General features: G+C 51.6%; 1 protein-coding gene across 1 annotated transcript in view; it reads right to left on the bottom strand.

Annotated features, from left to right (window-relative positions):
• The window catches only part of SLCO2B1 (solute carrier organic anion transporter family member 2B1), a 61,471-nt gene extending 53,942 nt beyond the window's left edge, over positions 1 to 7,529 (bottom strand). The window contains exon 1 of the mRNA XM_026859490.1: positions 7,434 to 7,529. The gene's annotated coding sequence lies outside the window, so the exon portion shown is untranslated. The remainder of the gene's footprint in view (positions 1 to 7,433) is intronic.
• Between the last annotated feature and the right edge of the window lie 3,294 nt (positions 7,530 to 10,823).

Here is a 10,823-nt window from a genome sequence, read left to right as displayed (position 1 = left end):
GCCACCGAGCGACTGGTGTCAGTGAGACGCAGGGTGACAGGCAGAGGTGGCAGGATCCGTGACCACAAGCGGTGTCACTGACCCTGGCATAAAGCCCTTTAACACCAGCGCTGCACCCTGATGAAGCAGAAAATTGCTTCCTTATATGCCTCCAAGTAAACTCTCAAGCACAATTGCTTCTCCCATAAAACTCAGAGGGACTTTCCGTGCTCAGCAGCGGTGCTTAGGAGTCTAGCGAGGTTTCACCGAGGGTGACCGACGTTTCCAGGGCAGGGCCTCGGTGGAGTGGCTTCTGCAGCAGGACCCCAGCCTGCAGCTACCAAGCACCCGTGGGATTTACCCACATACTTGAGGGAAGATGATGGATGGATGCTCATTCAGAGAGCAGAGGAGCCTGATGCTGCAGATCCACCAGCTGATATCATTCCTTCAACTGCAGATGAAGGATTTGTCCTCAGAGCCCCGTTTTTTCCACATTCCTGTCCTGGGTCACAGCATCCCTCAGGAAGGCAGAGCCTGGCACAACAAGCCCCGGGTGTTGTGGGTACAGGGAGCTGAGCTGGGATGTGCCAGCATGTCGGTCCCACACCAACTGATGCCACCAGGCTACAAGAAAACATTGCCATTAATTACAGCCTTGCTTGCCTGACATCTCATCACGCTCCCAGGAGACACCGACCTCCAAAGTGGCAAAGCAGGGGGCTACAATTTGGGGAATAACCCCCATATGTACAGAGCTTGGCCAAATAATCTCATGAACCTTTTCAGCACAGATTAAGATGCTCCACTTGTCCCCAAACTGTCTTTCCTTTGACACCAGGGCAGCGGAAGAACCCCCAAACATCCCAGTTTCTCTGGAACTTGTGCAATGGTCCTGGCTGCGATAGCAGGGGACAGGGCTTGGTGACGCCAGAGTCTTGTCCCATTCCCGAGGACAGAAATCTATCACAACGCCTTTATTAATAGCAGCGCTGCTCCTGTTAGCTGAACAAGGAAAATCACGCGCTGGGCTCAGCAGAGCTTGAGTAAATAACGGCAAATGTAACACAGCAAATTAAATCCCAGCAGGGGAGACAAAATGCCAGCAAATATCCCGTAATCTGTCTTCCTTCTGCTGAATTTCTAGGTAATTCACATTCACCAGCAGTAAAACTGGAATAGTGTATGTGTATTTATGAGCATGCCTGTGTGAAATGGGAAGCTGGCTTGGAAAATGTGGGTGCAAAGATGATTTATAATCCAACAGAAGGAAAAGACAGTGTATACAGATCATTCCCTCCCTGGAAAAAAGACTGAGAAATAAAAGGGATGTGTAGATGTGCCCAAAAGCTGGTTCCATCCAGCACCAACTGGCAAAAAGAAAGTGAAAATGAGATCAGCCCAGCTCGGTGACTCGTTGTAATGAGAAATGTGTCAGGGATGACACATCCCAGAAACCTCCCGAGAAGCTAAACAAAAGGAAATCTGTTACTGAGATTTTAAAAGATGAGAAGAAAGAGAAAAACTGATGTGGAAACCCATGAAACACCAGCACAGGTGATGAGGGAGAGTCACCAGCTCTGCCCCAGCATGGGACAGGGGGCGGCTGCTCTCTGGAGGTCCCTGCCAGCCCTGACCCCCTCTGACTCGGGAAGGATGAAGCCTTCCCCCACCCCTTTGTCTCACAGAGCTCCCCGTTCTCCTCGGCACATTCTGCCAGATGCTGGAGCCCTTCTTGGAGGGGCCCTCACCTGCTCCAGCACTGCAGGATGCGGTGAAGGGGCTGGAGCCCACCTGGCACTACGAACCAGAGGTGGGAACTCTCACACCGTCCCCCGCGGCCATGAGGCACTGCATAGGGGTGACGTGGAGGAGCTGGAGCTGCAGGTGCCGTCGCTCAGCTGTGGGGTTTGCCCGACCCTACACCTGCACGGGGGACACCTGCCCCTGAACCGCCTCCTGCGCTACGCTTGTGGTCAGCCATCGCTCCCATGGCCCACCCCAACCCAACGCGGCCACCAGAAGCAGCGTGAGAGCCAGCCACATCCTCACGGCCTGTTTGCTAAGGGCAAAGGGGACAACATAGCCTGGGGACACTGCGCAAAGTCCAGCGCTCTGATCTAAGGTGAGGTCAGGCGCAGTCCCACTCATTCCCTGGCAGGATGTAAGGAGAGGCTCTCCTTTCCCCACTGCAAAAAAAAAAAAAAAAAAAGGGGGTTAGTTTTGTGTGGTAATTCCAGAAGGAGCACGCAGCTTTCCTGCAGCTCTGCAGATCGAGGCCAGCAGTGCCATAAGCACGGCGTGGGGCTGTCCCCGTGTGCTGGGTGACCTTCGTGGTGGCACTGCCACCGTCATGCATCCTTGGGAGGAAGGCAGCACCCACTGCACGGGCTGGGGTGGCCCCACCTGCAAGGGAGTGAAGCACCCGAGAGCAAAAGCAGAGGGAAGGAATCTCTGAGTTAGGGGCGAGGGAGGTGGCGTGGCTGAGATCCCCAGTCTCAGCCAGCTATCAACAGCAAGGCTGGGAATTGCATAATGCCATGAATCATTCCCATGGTTTAGTTTACAAAGGTTGCCCAGGGCTACAGTTGTCGGGGGGGGGTGGGGGGTGTGTGTGTGCTGGTAACCCCAGAAACCCCCCTGACCACCCGCTTGCTCCTGCTGCACCCCAAGCTCTCGCAGGGTGCTGTGTAAACCTCCCCGCAGCTCCACCCTTGTTTCTCCCCAAGAACTACGGGTGTGTTTGTGCTGTTGAGCTCAAGGACGTTTGCCAGACAGGGATCTGAGGGCTCGGCAAGTTTTACTCCTCCTTCGTACCATTTTATGCACTATATTGAATCAAAAGTTATCCCTCTCCTCGGGACCGTGCCAGATGCTGAGCATACTCATGCATGGGGGGCGAACAGACGTGGTGTGTACCACAAAAAAGCGATATGTCCTCGGTGGGGATTTTCTATTTTAGCACCACCTCCTGTGTGTTTGGCAGGGAAATATTCCCTGCTCCAAGCAGCTAAAAACCTCGGGATAGGAGTTAAAATGATGAATGAAGTATGAAAAGCCCTTTCCCCAGCGGGGCACCTGCCTTTCTGTAGGCTGCAGACATGGTGCTCGAGTCTGCAGAGAAACATTTGCCAAGAGAAGTCTGAAGGAAAGTGATCCCAAACCAGTTTTTCTAATTTGGGGTTTTATACACTGTAAATACCTTCCTGCTAATTTTTTTTTTTTTTTCTCTCTTCATACTTTACTGATGCTTGGACAGGAGTGAAGACTGAGAAAAAGACGAGCTTTTTGCTGAGTATTTCTGAAGTGCTGCAATACTTTGCCATGCCCTTTGCAATGAGCAGCTGGAGGAAACGTATGAAAGTGAGGAAAAAGGCAGCAGCCAGAGGGGCTCCTGCAGCCAGAGGATGCAGACACGCTCCGATGAGAAAAACTAACTTTTCGAAGGGGAAGCTATTGCAAAATGAAAAGCAGGAGACGCTGCAGAACCCTCGTGCCTGGTACGTGCAGCCTGACTGAAAGCCCCAGGTAGCCCCCCGGAGCATTTCTTCCTGGAGCAATCCACATGCTGCTCACTAATGTATTGTCTAGAACTTCCAAAAAATGAAACAAAATGAGGATTTTCCATCTGCACACACGGTCTGCCCAGGACCGCGGGCCTGATCCCCCACACTGATGCTAAGTATTGCATGAGGAGCAGTTACACGCCGGTTTGCTTTCTTCTCACTCATTTATTTCCACGGGACATCGAAGGGCAACTCTTCTCCCTCCAGACTAATCCATAGATTAGCAATCAAAGCATCCTCAGATTTTGGGGTGAGACCAGTAAGATTTACTTCACCAGGAGCTAGGAATGATGTCAGCCACCCGCACACAAGAGGGATTGATCCAAGGGTAGGTGAAATGCTGCTACCATGAACAGGGGGGGAACTGAGAGTAGAGCTTAGGAGAAGTGAAAAACTTCCGTAACCAGCAAAAGCGAGGCAGAGAACAGCTGGTTATAAACAACCACGGGGAAACGCTGTGGCCAGAAGATTGTTGGTGACATTATGGGGAACAAGGAGCAAGCCCCAAGCCAGTGCAGCCATCCGGGGCTGGCATGGGAAAAGGAAGATAAACACTGGTATTTTGAGTAGCAGGGGGAATTAATTCATGTCACAACTAACTGTCCTTCTTCCATTATTTAATATTAACGGACTGCAGAAAGTCTGCCTTACGGAGGGATGGTGCTTCTTGTCTCCCTGCTGCCAGGTTTTTTTACACCCTCTGGAGGAAGCATCTCCAGCTCACCCCGACAGCAGGTATGGGCTGGCAGACTCAGACAGATCAAGGAAGCCCAGGGAAAATGGAGATTATTCACTGGAAGTCCCCAGACCTGAAGCTGGAGCCACATCTTGCCCCAGCCGAGCTGTCTGTCTGCAGGGTGGCAAGTCCTTGCCTGCACCCCTGGCTGAGATTTGTCCCTGGGTTTTTCCAACCATCCACTCGCTATCAGTTTATCCCAGGGGATATTTCAGAGCCTTGCAGTGTTTGAATCATGTTTCCAGACAGAATTTCCCTGCGTCGCTCGCTGCTCTGCAGCACCTTACACCACTCTATTTCTTTTGAAAAGTTTTACAAAGCCTGGGAGCTAATGCCAGGTCCCGGGATGGGCAATGAGGCTCCCAAGCCATCCTTCAAGTCCATGCTTAGCAAGGTAACGGCTAGAGACACCAAGTTTCTAATGCACAGGATGGATGAAACCAAGGCACGTTCAGCAGGGTCAGGATAAAGCTGGGATGTGCTGCTGAGCTACAGCGAGAGCAGCACAGTGCAGACCAGCACCCCCAGGGAGGCACTGGGACCAAACTGGGAGCCAGGAACCACAGAGAGAGGGAGGTTGGGATCTATTTTTGGCCAGACCAAGGTCCTCGGAGAGCTCTGGGTTTCTGCAGGGGAGGCAGCAAACCAAGCAGCCCAGCAAGGCTCAACAGGTGGGTTGGGATTGCTCGGGTGAGCCAGGACGAAGCATTTCAGAGCCTGGAAATGTCACCCATGCCCAGCAGCACGGCTGGCAAAAGCGAGAAAACTGGAAGGAGGGAAAATGAAGAGAAATTAAGAGTATGTTACAAAATAACCAAACAAGAAATGACAACCAGGAGCATTGGGAGTCAGGAGGGGTTTCACAGCCAGCTCTCGAGTCCAGCTAACCACAGCCAGTGATTGCCCCAACAGCCCCTCAGAAACTTGATGAGGGAGTTGGCCCAAGCAGAGCACAGGTTTCCACATGTCTGTGCAAACAAGGTGGGGGGTAAACCCTTGCTCAGGCTCCACGGCTTTTCAGCACCTCAGCAGAGGAGGTGAGTCTCCTTTCTAATGCTTTTTCACTTTTCTGGCATCTTCTGCTGGAGCACAGGACACCGTAGACCAGGGCAGGGTGTGAAAAAGAAATGTAGTGATGAATTTCTGCAAGTTACTGATTAAAGGCCCTTTGGAGCAGATCGATACGGCTTGGACCTCTGGTGAGAAATCAGATCCGGATGGGAGCTTGGATAAAGGATGCTCCATCGCCCACTGGAGCCGTACCAGTAACCATGGGCAGTACTGCCTCAGACAAATGTTACACAAGGGGTGAAATAAAGCTGTGAATTTTGATAAGCTCCTGAAGAAGCTCAGCTCTGACCTGTTTGTATGGCAGGATACCCTGGGTGCTGCTCATAACCAGCTCCCTGCCTCTTTTTTGCCTCATTTGCCCTTGTTCTTTCACTCACTCCAACATCCTTGACTAGCATTTTCCTTTTCGCTGCAGCCCTGGAGCACTAAGCACGGGAGTGGAGAGCTCAGAGTCTGCGCGAGTTGGACACGAAGCAGCAGGACCTGATAGCACCGTGGTCCAGAGAGATCCCACACGATTCCCAGGGCACTGTTGGGGGGTCCAGGTGGAGAAAGCCCGTGGCACAGCTGCAAACCCAAACAGACTGACTGGGAGAAGGCGCCTCAGACAGGATTGAGACAGGAGGGAGGAGGGAGGGAGGGATTTGCCTTTCTGACACAGTAATTACCCAAAACACCAGAAATAGAAGAGATCCGGGGTGCATCTGTGCACAGAGAGAGAAACCAGCTCAATAACTGGACCAGTGACAGGTTTTACAGCCTCTATAGATGGACCTAAAGCATCCTTGAGTGACCCCAAGCCTGCACCCTGAGGTCTCCCCAGATAAACCTCCGCTCCCTCTCCCTACAGCCCGGATCTGCCGCCAAGGATGGGGCAGCCTTGCCCTGGTACCCAGATCCGAGGGGTGCAGCGGCCCCCACCCAGGGTGGGACAACTGCCCAGCCCATCCCAGCCCCCTTGTCCCCAAGCCCAGTGGGGACAATACAGCTGAATCCAGTGAGAAGCAGCGAGCGTGGCCAACGCTGGGCTGTGCCAAGCACAAGAGCCTTCTTCCAGCATTTAATCTCATCTCTCACTGTTAAAAATCCGGGTTTTCAGGGAGGACAGGCTGGTCAGCAGGAGGCTATTCTCACCCCCAAGGCTTTAAGGGACACACCAGCTCCACCATTTGCAAGAGGCAGGAGAAGCCAAGGCGGCTGCTTCACCCCAGAGGAGAAAAACTCAGCAGGATGCTGGCGGGAGGGGGCAGAGGCAGCAGCTCAGCCCTGACCCCCAGGCTAAGCCCACACCATTCCTGAGCATCAAAAGCACAAAAAAAACCCACAAGAGGGATGTAACCCCTCGGTCACTGAGCTCTTTGCATCTTCACCCACAGCCTGCAGAGCTGCACAAAGGCTTTCCCCCTGCATTAACCCTTTCCTGTTCCCTGCCACGATTATTTTTTTTTCCAAAGCCAGGAGGTCACATCAGATTTTTGTAACTGACACTGCGATCCTGCTTCGGCTCGGGGTGAATCGGTGCCTCTGCCAAGCAATGTGCTGCTGGAGAATTTGGGTTTGGGCAGGGTCCCTGTATGGCACCAGCACTGGGCCAGTCCAGGTCCCCACCTGCCTGGCATCCTCCCCGAGAGCCCACCAAGACCTGGGCTCAGAAGAGGCGTTGCCATAAAAAAAGAAGCAAAACTAAGAGAAACCAACTGTAGCAGCCTCAGGGGTTGGGAATATAAATGGAGCTGCTTTATTGGGAAAAAAAAAAAAAAAAGACATAAATAAATAAGCACAAGCAGGGAGGGAAGCAACAAAATACATGTGCAGAAAGCCGGCATGGAACAGGCGTGCAGAACATTTTTTTTCCCCCTTTAGGTTTTAAACTGCTGGAAAAATCCAGCTCCTGAGCCAAATGAGCCTTGCAAAACAACACGGGGAAAAAAAAAAATTTAAAAAAAAAAAAAAGTGTGAGAAACTTCTCATCTCCCAAACCCTTAAAGCTGTCCTGCAGCTCAGAGGCAGACCCCGAGCGAGCTCGGCACGAGAAGCAGCCTCAGCATCTCCTCGCAGCGGGCAGGTGCTGCCATACTCACAATTCCAGGGCTCTCCCGATCCCAATCCCACCGCACTGCGAGCTAAAGTTTTCCTCTGGCAGCCGCTGCCGGGGCCATTCACTACTTTTACTTCCCAGCCTGGAGGTGGGGATGGGTGTGTGGAGGTGGGGCTTAGGCTGCAATTTCAAAAGCCGGAGTACGTTTTAACCAAAAAACTTTTGCAATGTCTTTCAGTAGGATTTTTGATTTATTTTTTTTTTAATTTCCTTCTCCTGAAATTGCAATCCAAACATGACAGAGCTGTCCTTGCGGTTTGTTGATACAGGGCTTTGCAAACTGCTTACGCAGTCCCAGTCCAAACTGGTATTTGCTTCACTGGCTCCTGGCACCCGTCCCCCCTCCCCTCTGTGCAAAGGTCCCATCCCTCCGGGGTTTTTTCCCCTCACATTCATTTTATTACTCCATTTGCTTTATCTGCATTTATTTCCTTAACTTTCAAAACTGTGGTGTGAGCCTGGGATTTGTGGTCAGGAGTGTTTGTTTATACAACCCCAGATTATTTCTTTTTCGATAACTCTCCCCATTGCTTTTTCGCACTAATCACTAAGGCATTTCCAGATTAAAAACTAGTTGTACAACCCAGGAGCCACCAGGACCCACCACCGAGGCAAAGTAAGATGGGGTTTATCTCATTGCATCTGAGGAGACACCCACAATCTTTGGTGGAGGCAGAGGGATGCAGCATGAGGATGTGGTTGGTCCCCACCAGGAGGTGGCTGGAGGGGCTGCGTTTAACCCGCTGTTTTGTCAATTGTCAGGCCTGGCATAAAGGATGAACGCACCCCGTAGGACCCCCCACTTGCCGGGACAGGCTCTGCAAACCCTCGCGGCACCCGGGGCTGCCCAGGGACTGCGGGGCTGGATGCTGGGAACGGGTGCAGGTGGTGATGGATCCTTCTGAATCACCGCTCGCTCTCTCTCAGGTAGTGATGATTTGATGCTTTACCCTCTATTTTCCTATTTGTTGCTTTAGGTGCATTATTCTGCCTTTTTCTTACTGCATGTTTTACTCTGTTACATTATTTGGTTATCACTAGTAAAATGTGCCTACTCTTTTCACTCTGGGGTCCCAGTCTAATTGGCATCCTTCATCAGCAAAACAAGATATTGCAGGAACTCCAGAGAGTGGCACAAACTGTTTGTCTCAAAAACGAGTCCCTGGATTTCCATCCTCCGGACCTTCAGTCCCGCTGGCCTTTTACAGCTTCAAAAATCAGCATTCCCACAGTTTATTGGGAAACCTGGCTCCCCCCACCAGCCCTAATCCTGCTCATACATTTCCCTGCTCTGAAAATCCAAGAGCTTCTCCAAACCCACCTGCAGATGGACCAGCTCAGATGCAGAGTCCAATTTATAGAGCTTTTAGGTGGGACTGTGAAGACGGTGCCTCTCCAGCTCCCTCGTCACTCTCTGCCTGCTGCTGTGCCATGGTGGTGGGAAGCCCAGGGGCTCCTCAGGGACCTGATAGCTTGTAAAAAGGTCAAGGAGGGAAAGGTCCAAGCAGAGTAGCAACAGTTATGGATCCTCCATGGCTCAGACATGCCCTCGGGAGCCCTGGTTTAGTACCACTCCAGGCTGCTGTGGCCGTCGTTGCCTCCCTTGAGCTTTCGATGGGCTGAAGAGGGCAAAGCAAGGCTGAAATAAGGTGTTGGGTCTGGACAGCTCATGCTGAAGGTGTTTTACTGGTTTGCTTGATAACCCACAGTCTATGGAGGGAACATTTTCAGGACCAAATGCCATGAGACTCCATAAGCTGCTGGCTCTCCGTGGATCATGCACCCTTATTCTGCACACGCTTGTGCAAGTTCACTTTATAGCCTCCATAAATGCCATTTGTGGACATCTTTATTTAAAAAAACAAAACAAAACAAAACAAACAAAACAAAACAAAACAAAAAACAGAAGAGCCAAACAGATGTTTTGAATCTCTTCAGATACCTGGATTTCAAATTATTTCAAAACTCTGGAGGACTGAGTCCATCCCTTCAGTTGGCCAAAGCACTGCACCTTGCCCAGGTGCTGCTGCCGGTCCCTCCCGCTGCCTTCCCCAGGGATGTCTGGGTGAGCACGGCCTCAGCTGCCCTGAACATCGGTCTCTAGGGCTGTCTCGGCTGCAAATGGGTGTGAATTCACACTTGGATTTTACCGTGTTGCAGCTTGGGGACCAGGATGGCTGCAAAGTCACATCCAAGGAGAATATAAAGTACCGGGGGAGATGGAAAGACCTTTGGTGGGTTCGCCATTCTCTTTTCATCCCCAAAGCCACAACAAGCTCCCAGATGGAAACGCTGAATGGGATATTTTCAACTCAGGCTTGTGGTGCAGCAGCAGCCCAGAAAGGCACAGCAAACATTTTCCTCCCGGCATTTCTTGTTGGGGTCTGACAGGTGGGATGACCAGCCCTGGGACACGGGACATGCTGGGCAGAGGGACTTAAATGTTTCCAAAGGGAAGATTATCTACTTTCCCTGCATAAGCTCATTAAATAATAATTAAACAACCGCTTTATTAGCTCTAGCAGCAGTGAGATATTTTCCTAAGTAGGAGACAGCCACATCACTGTGTTCAAAAATACTCTTTGCCCAAGTGACCCTGAGCTGTCCTCCCAAGGAGGGCTGCATCAGACAGATAATGCACTGCAGAGAAAATAAACTTTATCAGCTTTCATCGGCTCTACGGTATCTCAGGAAGGCATTATTAGATCTAAAAAAGTGTTATTAATATTTCACAGCTGCACAACTCCTTTCTTTCCAGAGAGGCTGTGCGACGTGCACAGCCAGCCCCCCCGGACCCACAAAACTTGATTAATTTGGGGATGGGAGGTTGGAGCTCCTCAAGCGGGGGGAATAACCCGGTGGGAAGAGCAGAATCTCCAGTTGCAGAGGAGCAAGAGGCAGAGACCCAAAATGGCCTGGACGAGGGGGTCATCACCCCCCATGCCTAGAGAGTGGCAGGGAAAGGTGGACACCACTTTCAGCAGCAGCATCACGCTGTGATATTGCGTGAAAGAAGAGCACCATCTATTGACTCCTCTTCCTCAGCATCTCATTTCGAGCTGCTGCGAGCCAGCATGAGTTTTACAAGTGCACAGGCTGCTGCTCCACCCCGGGACCCGGGTGTTTGCTGGAGCACCCTTGAAGACAGAGGAGCTTTGTCTCCTTGGAGCAAAGTGCCCTTGTCCCACTGGTCCAAGCTGGCTACTACATGGCACAGCAACGGGTTGCACCTCCATGGTCAGATGGGCTCCTCCTGCAGCCCCAGAGGCTTCTCGTTCAGCTTTTCCTTTGTAGGATGCAAACAGCTTTCTGCAAAGCATTAGAGCTGAAGGGGAATTTGGGTCTAAGCTAAAGCTTCACTGAGGGCAAATGC

This window comes from Athene cunicularia (assembly GCF_003259725.1).
Source record: "Athene cunicularia isolate RWA chromosome 1 unlocalized genomic scaffold, athCun1 chr1_part1, whole genome shotgun sequence".
Taxonomy (NCBI): domain Eukaryota; kingdom Metazoa; phylum Chordata; class Aves; order Strigiformes; family Strigidae; genus Athene; species Athene cunicularia.
Note: the sequence above shows the minus strand (reverse complement) of the source record. Positions and strands in the feature narration are given on the sequence as shown.